Source organism: Echinops telfairi, unplaced genomic scaffold (genome assembly GCF_000313985.2).
Source record: "Echinops telfairi isolate 266 unplaced genomic scaffold, ASM31398v2 ScPeMD7_2;HRSCAF=8, whole genome shotgun sequence".
NCBI lineage: Eukaryota > Metazoa > Chordata > Mammalia > Afrosoricida > Tenrecidae > Echinops > Echinops telfairi.
Genome location: NW_022103898.1, coordinates 54,658,992 through 54,672,192, shown reverse-complemented (window position 1 = coordinate 54,672,192; position 13,201 = coordinate 54,658,992).

Genomic DNA, 13,201 nt, shown 5'->3' with positions numbered 1-13,201 from the left:
TTCATTCTAACTCTTCTCATACATCTTCAACTGCCCCCATCTCCACTACATCTGCCTTTTGAGAATCATATAACAGTTTCCACAGAACATAATCTTCGCTTCTTTTTTAAAAAAATATTAATTGGGAGTTAATAAATATCATATCATTCCATAAGTTCAATTACATCAAGCAAAATTGTACAAATGTTACCACCATCAGTTTCCAAATATTCTTTTTATTCCTGGACTCATTGACATTGTCTCCCTTTTAACAAACCCCCCTACCACCCTGAAACCTTTATTCTACTTGCCACCTCTATAGGTTCATCAATCCTGGGTTTCATATACCAAAACACATAAAAACACATAACAACTTCATGAGGGTGACCACCGATGACATAACACCTCTGAGATACATATTAATATGAACAAAATAAAACAATGTCTGTCACAGGTTTGCTAGAATAAGACATATCTTAATACAGCATATAGGGCATTGATGTACCAAGACCATGTTTGTCTGCCTACCAGCAGTTCAACAGTCTTGGCACAGCTGTCTTCTGCTTCCTCAGACAGCGTGTATGTTCCGACTTAAGTCCTCAGGTGACAAGTGTGTTGGGGGAAGATTCCAGCTCACCCAGCGGGACTCAGCATGGACCTCACTGGTGCAGCCTCTGGAGCATGCTGTGCGCCTTGAGGATACAGGATTCAGTGTCCCAGCATTCCACAGCACCCAGCCTGGCTCTCCAGGATGCACCCAGAAGCCCAGGTCAATGTGGCCCATTCAGGGCATATTACCAGACACTCCTGCACTACAGTCCCCAAAGCATTTCAGTCACCCCCCACCCCCACCCCCCAAACTGGAGGCCGGTCCTCCTCCTTTTCCTACCAACACACATGCATTTGTGTTTCCCCAGATGTGTTTGTGCCCTTTCTCCTCTCCCGCATTGTTGTTTTTCTCATTAGTTTCCTTCATCCCTCTGCTGGGGCTGTCACCTGTCTGTGGGGACCTCATCATAGATTTACATGGCAGCCACTAGTATATAACATCGTTTTCCCTCCCTTGACCATTTGATCCAGCTGTTGTGAGGCATCCTTCGGCCGAGTGACCTTGAGAATGCTTGCCTAGAGTGGATAATGTATGGTTAACTGGCACCAGTCAGACTCTCTACCAGGTGGTCTGACCCCCCAGCTCGCAGACTGGGTGCCCTCCAAGCCTGAGCTTGTGCCCATCCTGTCCTGCTGCTTGTTCCCGCCACAGTTTATATCCCTGTGTGATCGGTTAACTACACTCGGCATAATGTCGCCCAGATCTCTTCACGTCGTGAGATGTTTCATGGCTTCATCGCTGCTTTTTAGGGATGTGTAGTATTCCATTGTGTGTCTGTACCACAGTTGTTTTTATCCAGTCTCCTACTGATGGGAATTTAGGCTGTTTCCCGCTTCTTGCTATTGTGAACTGTGCTGCAGTGAGCATGGGGGAGCAAACGTCGGTTCGTGATCTTTCTTATTTCTTTTGGGTATGTGCCCAGTAATGGTCTTGCTGGGTCATGTGGTAGTTCAATGGCCATCTGTTTTAAGTATCGCCATATCGCTTTCCAGCTTTCCACGGTGGCTGTGCATATTTACAAGCCCACCACTAGTGGATAAGAGTTCCAATCTCACCGCACCCTTTCCAACCTTTGTTGTTTTCAGTTATTAAAAACTGGGCTACAGTTATGGGTGTTAGATGGTATGTCGTGGTTGTTTCACTTGCATTTCCTGAATGGCTAGTGATGTGCTTATTATCCATTGAGTGTCATCTTTTGTGAATCATCTGTTCAAGTCCTTTGCCCACCTTACCGGAGCTATTACTTTTTTTCTTGTTATTGGCTTATAAAATTCTATAGATTTTAGTAATTAGTCCTTTGTTATGCCATTACTAAATATATTTTCCCAGTCTGCCGGCTCTCTTTTTACTCTTTAAACGAAGTCTTTTGATGCATGCAAGTGTTTTTTCTTCTTGATAGGTCCCACTCATCTGTTTTGTCTTCCACAGGGTATGTTTCCTTTGCGATCTCTGATAGTCCGTGTATTGCCAGCACTGGGGCTCCTAGCTTTGTCCCAATTTTCCCATAGCTTGGGCTTTTAGCAAAGTGGTCTTTGATCCACCTTGAGTTTGTGTTTGTGCATGGGGGAGCTGGGGGTCCTGTTTCATCCATCTGCAGCTAGCATAATCTTCACTTCTGGGTAAGTTGTTTAATACTTCACTTTTTTCTATTTTGATTCATATTTGATATAGGAATTTTATTCTGAGTCACAAATACTAATTCTGAGTAAGAATTCACAGAATTACCTTCTTCAATTATCTATGATGTTGGTATATTTGTTAATCTACAACTTATTGTATTTAAAAAAAAAGAATTATTTAAATTATTTAAGAGATTATTCAGAATTAATTCATACTCATAAAACCAATGTCCAAATATGCCTAGCACAGATAAGGGCTAGTAAGAAAAATGTGTGCTCAAGAAGAAGAATCAGCCCTTTAAGCTTTTACTTGGCTCTGCTCTGTTGCACCGCTTCAGCCTTGTAACAGACACATTTAGAGGTTAAATGTGTCTAGCAGCATGTCTCTTTTTCGTACCCTAAATGCACATTCCTTGGTTCTTTGGAACTCACACGCCAGCTCTCAGTGCAGCCCTCAGTTAAGGTCACTGTCCTAAGGCAAGTTGAATCAACCCTGGCTCTCTTCATGACCTTGTGCTCCACGGTCAGATGTTTCAAATATTTTTACTATTTTCATTTCATACCATTTTTTCTTAACAAAACTCGGAGTCAGATGTGTGTGACTATGAACACAGGACTCTTTCTTTTATGCTAAGGTAGGGATTCCTTCCCAGAAGCCAGCAAGGCCAATGACAGAAAGTGTTTGGTGTATATTAAAAAAAGGGAAAAAAATTCTCACATTGTTAGTTTGCATGCTCACGAATACAAAAAGCAGCTGCTCCACTTCATTTCTTAGCCAAGATTTAGCAGCAGCATTGGCAATTAAAAATGATTTGTATTCAGCCCTAATTCTCGGATGCATTTTCTGGCAGAGAAAATGTTACATATCCTTAAATTATGAAAGGAAGATTAGAGCTATATCTTACTCTTGATAAGACTCTTGATAAGTCTTGAGTCACTTTTATATAACCTGCCATAAATTCTTACTCTATGCAACTTGCTTTATTTCCCTACCTTTCAACGATAGGTACTATTTCCTCTAAAATGCTATTTATCTTCTATATTAACATGCTTTATGATTTCTTTACTACTAAAGTTTTGTAGTTTGTCCAGCTTTGCCTCTGCACTCTTATGATACCAGCGTTTTCCCAGCTCTACTCTATGAACGCTCTATTAATTTTAGCCCCCAAGATAGTTCATTCCATTTAGCCGCTGAAATGCCTTCTTTCACTTTTCCCACGGATTCTCAGCTGGTGATCCTGCCTTCTGCTCTATGGGCATTCACAACCACTAACCAGCATGTTGTCGGCCTCCCTGCACTTTGCTTCTAAAGAGCCCGTTTCCTCCCAAGTCTGTTCTTGTCCCTTATCTCAAAGGAACCAGTGGTTCTCTAACTACTTCATAAAGCGATCGCCTCCACTATGCTTTTGATAGGTTCTTTTGACCTTCTTTAATGATATACTTTTGCTGTTTGGTTTTTATGCTTCCACTTTCCTCAGAAATTACAAAAATATATATATTTTTAAATCTTTTTATTGGAGGCTCGTACAATTCTTATCACAATCCATCCATCCATCCATTGTGTCAAGTACATTTGTACATTTGTTGCCATCATCATTTTCAAAACATTTTCTTACTACTTGAGCCCTTGATATCAGCTCCTCATTTTCCCCCCTCCCTCCCTGCTCCCCTCTCCCTCATGAACCCTTGATAATTTATAAATTATTATTATTTTGTCATATCTTACACTGTCCAACCTCTCCCTTCACCCACTTTTCTGTTGTCCAACCCTCAGGGAGGAAGTTATATGTAGATCCTTGTAATCGGTTCCCCGTCTTTTCCCCCACCTTCCCTCCACCCTCCAGGTATCGTCACTCTCACCACTGGTCCTGAAGGGATCATCTGTCCTGAATTCCCTGTGTTTCCAGTTGCTATCTGTACCAGTGTACATCCTCTGGTCTAGCCATATTTGTAAGGTAGAATTGGGATCATGATAGTGGGGGCAGGAAGCATTTAAGAACTAGAGGAAACTTGTATGTTTCATCATTGCTACACTGCACCCTGACTGGCTCATCTCCTCTCTGTGACCCTTCTATAAGGGGGTGTCCAGTTGCCTACAGGTGGGCTTTGGGTCTCCAGTCTGCACTCACCCTCATTGAGATTCCAAATATTATCTACCCCATATTTTTAAAAGCTGATGAAGTAACGTCTCTCTCTTGTGTAGTAAGTATTTGTAGTTGCCTTTCCAGCATCCATTCCTCTCTTCCCAAGAGACCTTGCTTTCCGCTTGAGTTCCCTGTGGTTTCAGGGACGCTGACTCTATACCCTAGTTCAGGGGACCTAGTTGGCTAAGCCAATCAAGGCTGTCCATCTGCTGGCTTTGATGGGGACTGGGACTGGCCTTTGACCTAAAGCCCATCTAGTCAGAGTGCAACTCTGAATCCTGCTGGTGGCTTGAGACAGATCCGTGTTCTCCTGTTGGGAAGGGACTTTGTGCCTACTGAGACCTAGCATTGCTGCAGGCAATTCTGCTAGTGGAATGTTGGACTGAGGGCGAGTCCATACAGAGAAGAAAGCCCAAACCAAACTCACTGGCCTCGAGTCAATTCGGATTCATCGTTACTACATAGGACAGAGCAGAACGGCCCCTTGCGTTTCCAAGGCTGTAAATCTTTACGGTTCAGAAAGCCTCATCTTCCTCACACCAAGTGCTGACCTTGATGTTAGCAACCCAACATGTAGCCAGTAATGCCGCCAGGACTCCTAATCGAGAAGAGAACCCAGCAAGACCGGACCCCTCATGAAGCCTCCGCAGGTGGACTTGCTGTGTGCAGACACTTTCATTGTTGGGGCAAATAAATTCCCACTGATGTTTCATCCATTTTGAGATGGATTTTCTGTTACATTCAGGTAGCTTAAAAAAGATGTCATCAGTATAAGACATGAAAAAATAATAATTTATATGTTATCAAGGGTTCATGAAGGAGGGAGAGTGGGGGAGGGAGGGAAAAATGAGGAGCTACTACCAAGGGCTCAAGTAGAAGGCAAATGTTTTGAGAATGATGATGGCAACGGATGTACAAATGTGCTTGACATAATGGATGCATGTATGAATTGTGATAAGAGTTGTACGAGCCTCCAATAATATGATTTGAAAACAAACCAACAAAACACCAAAACCAAAACAAAACAGAAAGCTGTCCACCAATGCTTAGAGACCCTCTCCTGGAGCGTGCCCTGGAGCGGGTGACTTGTTTCCAGTCGATGCGGCTGTTGGGGGTCATTGAGTTGGCTTCAGCTCAGAGAGACCCAGTAAATCCTCGGCTGCTCACTTGGGGGAAGTCAGCTGCCGTGTGAGGAGGACCCTCAAGCCGACTGGTGAGCCCACCTGGTGAGGATCAGAGATCTCTAATCAACAGCCCAGAGAAGCTGAAGCCTTCTACCAGCAAACATAGGAGTGGGCTCAGGAGTGAATACTCTAGCCCCGCCGAGCCCTGAAATAATTACATCCTCGTAAGGGACCCTGACTCTATTAGTATTGTCATCGGGGACTTCCTAATTGCCAAAGGAATTACTGTTGTTCAGTCCTGACCCAGTTTGACCGATGGTTGTTAGGCAACCTGGCACATACTTGATGGTGTGGGTGTGTGTGTGTGTGTGCAGGATTCTCCTGAGAAAGTTAAATTCTACCTAAAGATATCTTTATGATGAGAAACGGGAATATTTATTAAATATTAAATTCTCAAAGCCACAACTACAAGGAAGCTTATTTCGTCCCCTTGCAACTTGAGGAAGGTATTTAAAAACGAAAAAACTTGCTGCCAGCAAGGCGATGTCAACGTATAACAACCCATTAAGACAAGGTAGAACTGCCCCTGTTAGTTTCCAAGTTTATTACTTTCTATGGGAGTAGAAAGCCCCATTTTTCTTCCATGAAACGGCTGGTGGTTTTAAACTGCTGACCTTTTGGTTTGCTGCCCAATGCATAACCACTACATCACCAGGCTTCCTCATAGGATACTATAGGTTGTATCAAATATGTATTCTTGGATCACTTCATTTGTGATAAGCAACTTCAGTTCTTCCAGAAAAATGGTGTGTGTATACTTTCTCTCTTTTACATAGAATATATCTTCTTAAATCATGCCCAGTACGATATAGAAAATAAATGTATATCGATCCTACTAAGTATCAAAGGAGCTCTGTTGGTGAAGCGTGCTACCCACAGTGTCAGTGGCTGGACCGGACGAGCCTCCCTGAGGAAGGAAGATGAGGATCTCTGTCTGAAGACTTAAACTCTTAGAACCCCAAGAAGTTTCCACTCTGCCTACAGGGTCGCTGTGAGTCAGAGTCAGTTTGATGGCAGTGAGAGTACTAAGTATCCAAAAAAAAAAAAAAATTTGCAATGATACTTATCAAAGAATTTGAGTTGTAATCCCCCCACCCCAAGTTGTTCCAAAAGATTAACTACAAAATTACGCTTAATCTGAGATTTAAAAGTTAACATTGAGATATATATTTCATTTTAACTAAGATTTTTGTCATCTATTTTGATCCTTAAAATTCTAGAGAAAAATCTCATAAAAATGTCTCACTGGAAACGATATGAAAAGGCACCTCTGAGAAGGTTAACTATACTTTAGAAACAATGCACAGTGCTATAATCGATAGGCACTTAATAGCTTAGAGTGTAAGCTTGCCAATTTTTTTGTGTAACTTTCACATATGGGATTAAAAGTCATTTTCAAAACAAACCCTTCTTGTAAAGAAAGTTAAAACTGCCATTACTTCTGCAGCTCTCACCTCGTAAGAGAAGTGTTGAGCTATTTTTAAAAAGTTAATGTTATTTTAAAACCCTTCTATAAATGTATAGCTATATTTTTATAAGGAGAATTGCCTTAGGTTTTGCTTACACTATTGACTTAAATGTTCCAAAAAGATCGAGACTCTCTAATTCCCAGTTCTAATTCTTAAATAATATCGTGTGGTGATAGTATTTGCAGACTTTGGCTTATTTGTCCCTGTAGTATGTCAGCATGAGGCTGGGGATGCTGCAAAAAAGGCAAGGTCCATTTAATGGTTAGTGGCAGGGTATGAGCTCCATGTATGTGTGCTTACGTGGACCTGCCAAACTCTCTGGGCCCTATGTGAAGGGACCTTGGGCTACCCTAGACCATAGTACTTTTCTGTGCAAATTCAGATTTTCAGTTATAAATGGAGAAGAGCCAAAGTACATACTATTTGCTGTTCTTCAAACCCAGTAGCATGCATTTCAACCTAATAGCAGTACTATTTTTCGAATGTCCCTCACGTGTCAAACATCATAGTAATATTATTTTCTGGTCTGAGTAACAGGCTTATTAGGTCATCATCTTTCTAATTCTCTTAAGGGGTGTGGGGGGGAGGACCAAGGCCACACAGTTAATAAGTAGCAGAGCTGAGATTCAAATCCAATGTGACCCCACACTTCATACTCTTCCTACTATTGAATGGAGCGTTTCAACAGCAACAGTTTGCTATCATACTTACAAATCCACAGCCACCGAATTGATCCCAATTCATAGTGACTGAGATAGTTTATTGTGCAAACTTGGTTGATAAACACATGTGGAATTAATTGAAGGGCAGAGAGATAAATGACTCAGTGAGCCTCACCTTTCTTGTCTCTTGCTCTTTGGTCATCGGACCAGTGTGCGGCTGCCTTGCTTGTTCTGTGCCTCAATTTGCAAGCTACACTTCCTGTGGGACACCTAACCCATGGACTGTGTCGCTGTAATTTGAGGTTCCTTCAAGACCTGCTTTGCCACACAATTGGAATTTACATCTCTTGAGCTGGGGACTGTCAGACCCTATCATCTGGCTGACTGTTGGTGACCTGCCTTGCTGGTTGCTGCCTGTGGCCGGATAGCCTGAATTGCTCTACAGAGGACTACCTGGCGGCCCTCAAGATTTGAAGGACTGACAGTGTCTCACAACCATCTCACGGGGGTGAGTTGCACTGACCCATTTGTACTGCTTTATAATTTAACTGTTTATTTCTTGTATCTGTATAAATATATATATAAAATTATTAGCAATATGGTTTTGTCTCTCTAGAGAACCCTGTCTAACAGTGACCTTTGAGGACAGAGTTAAACTACCTAGAGTTAACTTACACAAATCCTACCTTGTTTACATCATAGAAGTTAGGATTTACAACACATAGGATAATTGCATTAAATCACAAAGTCAAGGATAATTACATAGTACTGAGACTCATGGCCTTGCCCAGCTTACACATAGTTTTAGGGAACACCATGCAATCCACAACTCAAACCATATGTTGCATTTTAAAATAATGATCTTTTTTTCCTTGTGGATTGAGATCTGTGGCATGATGCCGTTTGCTTAACAACCAAAGGTAATTTTAAATTATGAATCATATGCAGGAAGATCACACCACTGCCCATTCAGGAATGGTGTTTAACAGAATAAAAATAAAGCTGCAAAGATAGGGGAGGGATAGGGTGCATGGGTCTTGAATGCTGTGTTAAGGATTATGGACTGCTACAGTTTAATTCTCTCAAAAGTTAATAGGCACAGATTTCCCCCCCCCTTTTTAATCAGAATAAAGTCAACCTGTTACTTAAACTTGACTCTCATTTTAAACATGGAACAGAAACTTTTGAGATCTTAAAATTTAATATATATTTATGATTCATAAAACTTTGCTTAAATAATTGGATTTATGCAGTGCCCCAGAGGATGCTGTAAAGTATTTAGGCATTCAATTTCTATAGTACCTTTTTTCTCTAAAACTCCAATATGATTAAACATAGTATTGTTTTTATGTTCTTTCACAAGTCCCTGTTAGAAGCAAGGCACACTGTTCAGCTTTGGGAAATACAGCAATTAAAGAAAATGTCTATCCTTAAAGAATTTACAGTTTAGTTACTAGAGTCAAGGCATTCACACCCCACCCCCACCCCCAAATACAGCATAGCATGGGAGATACGTTATAAACACAAGTGTGGGGAGCAGACTGACACAGGGTTGAAGACGAGGCGGTCTTGTTTGGAAGGTGCAAGGAAGTAAGGAGTGGGGAAGTGGATGAGGAAAAGCAGGTAGTCAGCAGAGGATGTGTGATCAAATCACTACTGCTGTTGGAGACACCTGAGGAAGTCAGGAAACAAATGGGATGTGCATTCGGAGTTAAACCACCCAAATAGCAAGAGGGCTAAGGTGTTTATTCTCCAGCTTCCATCAACCCTGGCTTGGGAAGCTGTCCTGAAAGGAGTTACTTCTAAGAGGCTATTTTGTTCTTTCTTTTTAAAAATCATTTTATTGGGACTCATATAGCTCTTGTTAAACATTTAAAATTTTTATTTTATTTTATTGGGGACTCTTACAGCTCTTATCAAAATCCATACATATATCCATTGTGTCAAACACATCTGTGCATAAGTTATCATCTTTTAAATAACATTTTCTTTCTACTTGAGCCCCTGGCATCAGAAGCTCTTCATTTTCCCCCCTCCCTTTCCCACCCTTCCTCCCTCATGAACCCTTGATAATTTATAAATTATTATTAATTCTTCATGTCTTACACTGACCAAAGTTTCCCTTCACCCACTTTTCTGTTGTCCATCCCCCTGGGAGGGGACTATATGTAGATCATTGTGATCAGTTCCCCTTTTTTCCCCCAACCTTACCCTTACCCTCTGATATCACTACTCTCATTATTGGTCCTGAGGGGTTTATCTGTCCTGGATTCCATGTGTTTCCAGCTCTTATATGGACCCATGTACAAGTCTAGCCAGATTTGTAAGGTAGAATTGGGGTCATGAGAGTGGGGGGAAAGAAGCATTAAAGAACTGCAGGAAAATTGTATGTTTTATCAGTGCTCATATCTTCCTTGTGACCCTTCTGTAAGGGAATGTCTAGTTGTCTACAGATGGGCTTTGGGTTTCCACTCCACATGCCCCTTCATTCACGTTGATATGATTTTTTGTTCTGGATCTTTGATGCCTGATATCTGATCCCACCAACACCTCATGATCACACAGGCTGATGTACTTCTTCCATATGGATTTTGTTGCTTCTCAGCTAGATGGCCGCTTGTTTATCTTCAAGTTTTTAAGACCCCAGTTGCTATATCTTTTGATAGCCAGGCACCATCAGCTTTCTTCACCACATTTGCTTATGCACCCATTTTGTCTTCACCGATCCTCTTAGGAAGCTAAGCATCACGGAATGCCAGGTAATTAGAACAAAGTGTTCTTGCATTGATGGAGTAATTGAGTAGAGACCCAATGTCTGTATGCTACCCTAATACCTAACATATAAATATATGTACCTAGATCTATTTTCCTAATGCTATATACATATTTACATATGTACATGCCTGCATTTAGACCTCTATAAGTGCCCTTTGCCTCCTAGTTATTTCCTCTATTTCCTTTAACTTTCCTCTAAGAGGCCATTTAGAAAGAGTCCTCAGAGAGACACATGCCAGTTGGTTGGCGTTGGGCATTACTGTTGGAAGTTCACTTGCCTAGAGTTGGCCAAACGTCAAAGAAAGAACTTGGCTTCAGTAAAGGGTACAATCTTGGAAACCCTCTGGAGCAGTTCTACTCTGCCCTGTAGGGTCATGTTGAGTCATCATCTACTGGATGGCAATAGATTCATTTTGGGGCCTTTGTTTTGTTTTATCAAGTGTAGAGGGTGTGGTCCCCAAGACTGCCCTACAGTCTTGGGGATACCAGCCACAAGTTCAGAAGATTCCCCAAACCAGGCTCAAGCTCAATAATTCCCTAGAATTTGCAGAACTCGCTGACAGCTATGGATACCACTCATGGCTATTTATTTATTTATGTTTATTATACAGTCAACATCAGCCCGGGGTGAAGGCTGGAAGAGTTTCCATGTGAAGCTCCTGCCATCCTCTCTTGTTGAGTCAGGAGGCACTACCCTCCCACGATCCATGTATGATAGACAATACACGAGGAGGACTGCCAACCGGGCAGCTTGCCAAGGCTGCTGTACTTATGAGTTTTTATTGGGCTCCATTGTGTACATGATTGATTGATTGACTGTTTGACTGATGGATTGGATTATTCACGTTGTTGAATTTAGGCCTCTAGATTGACTGATACAGAGCCAAAGCCTCCATCCACCCTAAGTCTTCTGGTTGATCTTTCTGGGATGGCCAGCTCCTACCCTAAGGCTATCAAGTATGAGTGGCTGCCCTCAACACAAGAGCCTGGGGGGGCCAACTTCCTCTTCCCAAACCAATTCACTCTTTTTCGGTATGTGTAGATTTTCTCCCAGAAGCTTAGGGCAAAGCCCAAATTCTTTATGAAATATTATCTGTGAGCAATGAAGGATCCCTGGGGATGTGGTGGCTTATACATTGGGCCAGGAGTTTGAAAACACCAGCCACTCTGAGGGAGAAAGATGAGGCTGTCTTTCCCCATAAAAAGTTGATTTTCGCAGCTGTACTTAGGCTGGAATATAACACCTTCTCACTACATCTCTCTTTGAACCTATTTAGAATTTATTCTAATTTTTAATATTCTCACAGCTTGAGGTCTTACTCTGTTTATATGGTTCCGGTTGCTGAATCCGTTTTAATCTTTGGTTCTTGGTTTGTGTGTTTATCTGTATAGAGAAGCCAGGAAGGGTGGTTTCTGAAGACAGTAGCTGGATTAACGAGTGCCTGGGGGCACAAAAGGGGAGCATGGGGGAACTGGGGAGTTAACACCAATGGTTCAAGATGGAAGAAAAGGTTCCCAAATTGATTGTGGTGATGATTGCATAACCCTTCTGGAAATGATTGAACTATTGAATTGTGGATTTGTTAATCATAGCTCAATAGAACTATTTTTTAAGGTTGCAGTCTAGGAAATGAACTAGAGAAAAGACTTGGGGAGGCGCAATGCAGGATGGTTAGAGAAAGAAAACAATTGGCTTAACTATCCTGTTTTATTTTCTCCCCAGCATTCTTCTTCTTACTGCTTTGAAGCATTGCATTGCACCATCCTACCTTGCTTTGCCATTCCTCTGCGCTTGAATATCCCTGTGGTGTTCCAACTTTATTATGATCGTTGCTGTTGTTAGGTGCCAAGGAGCCCGTCCCAGGTCACAGCAGCCCTGTGCACAGCGGATGGAAGCACTGCCCGCTCTGGGCCAGCCTCACGAGCGTGTTTACGTTGAAGCCCATTGTTGCAGCCACTGTGTCAATCCATCTTGTTGAGGACCTTCCCCTTTTCAGCTAATATACCTCACGTTTACCCACCATCCATCCGTCATTGGTGGCTGGTGTATTAAAATGATGCTCAACAAGTTTTGAGGGAGTTTCCAAATGAAGATGAACTGCAGAGGAAGGCCTGACGATTTCCTCAAAATGCCATTAAAAACCCTGTGGATGACATTGGCTCAATCCACAACCTATCTTGGGGGGCGGCTGGGGGACAGTGCGACGGTTCCATGAGGCACAGCCAGCACGTTAGCAGCTAATGACAACATGAGTCACACCCCCTCGCACGTAGTACATGCTAGGGAACAGTTATTAAGTTTGGGGAGAGAACCCCTGTGTGTAAAAGAGGTAACAGGAGAAGGAGTTTCCAAAAAAATTTTTTTTTAAATCAACATTGTGATTTGGCAACACTTTTTCTCTACAAATATATGCATGTACTAAGACATAACATTTATTTTCTTCAGCTCAGAAGGAGACATTTCCTTGCAATATGATCGGCCAACATTACAGGCAAGGAAAAGTGCCTCTTTAAGTTCTAGACGCAAACTACTTCCCGCTGAGTGTGTCCCCACCTGGGGTTCACGGACACGTGGGCCCAGGTCTGGAATTACATCTCAGTGAACAGTTGCATGTGTAATGTTTTCTCCTGCTGTAGCTTTGCCTCCCGATGAAAGAGTTCGGGAGTCATTTTTATGGTCTCAATGTAGTCTATAGGATAAGCTCATATCGAGTTTAGGAGATGGCCTTTAGCATGTATCTTAAACTTTTTTTTGTTTT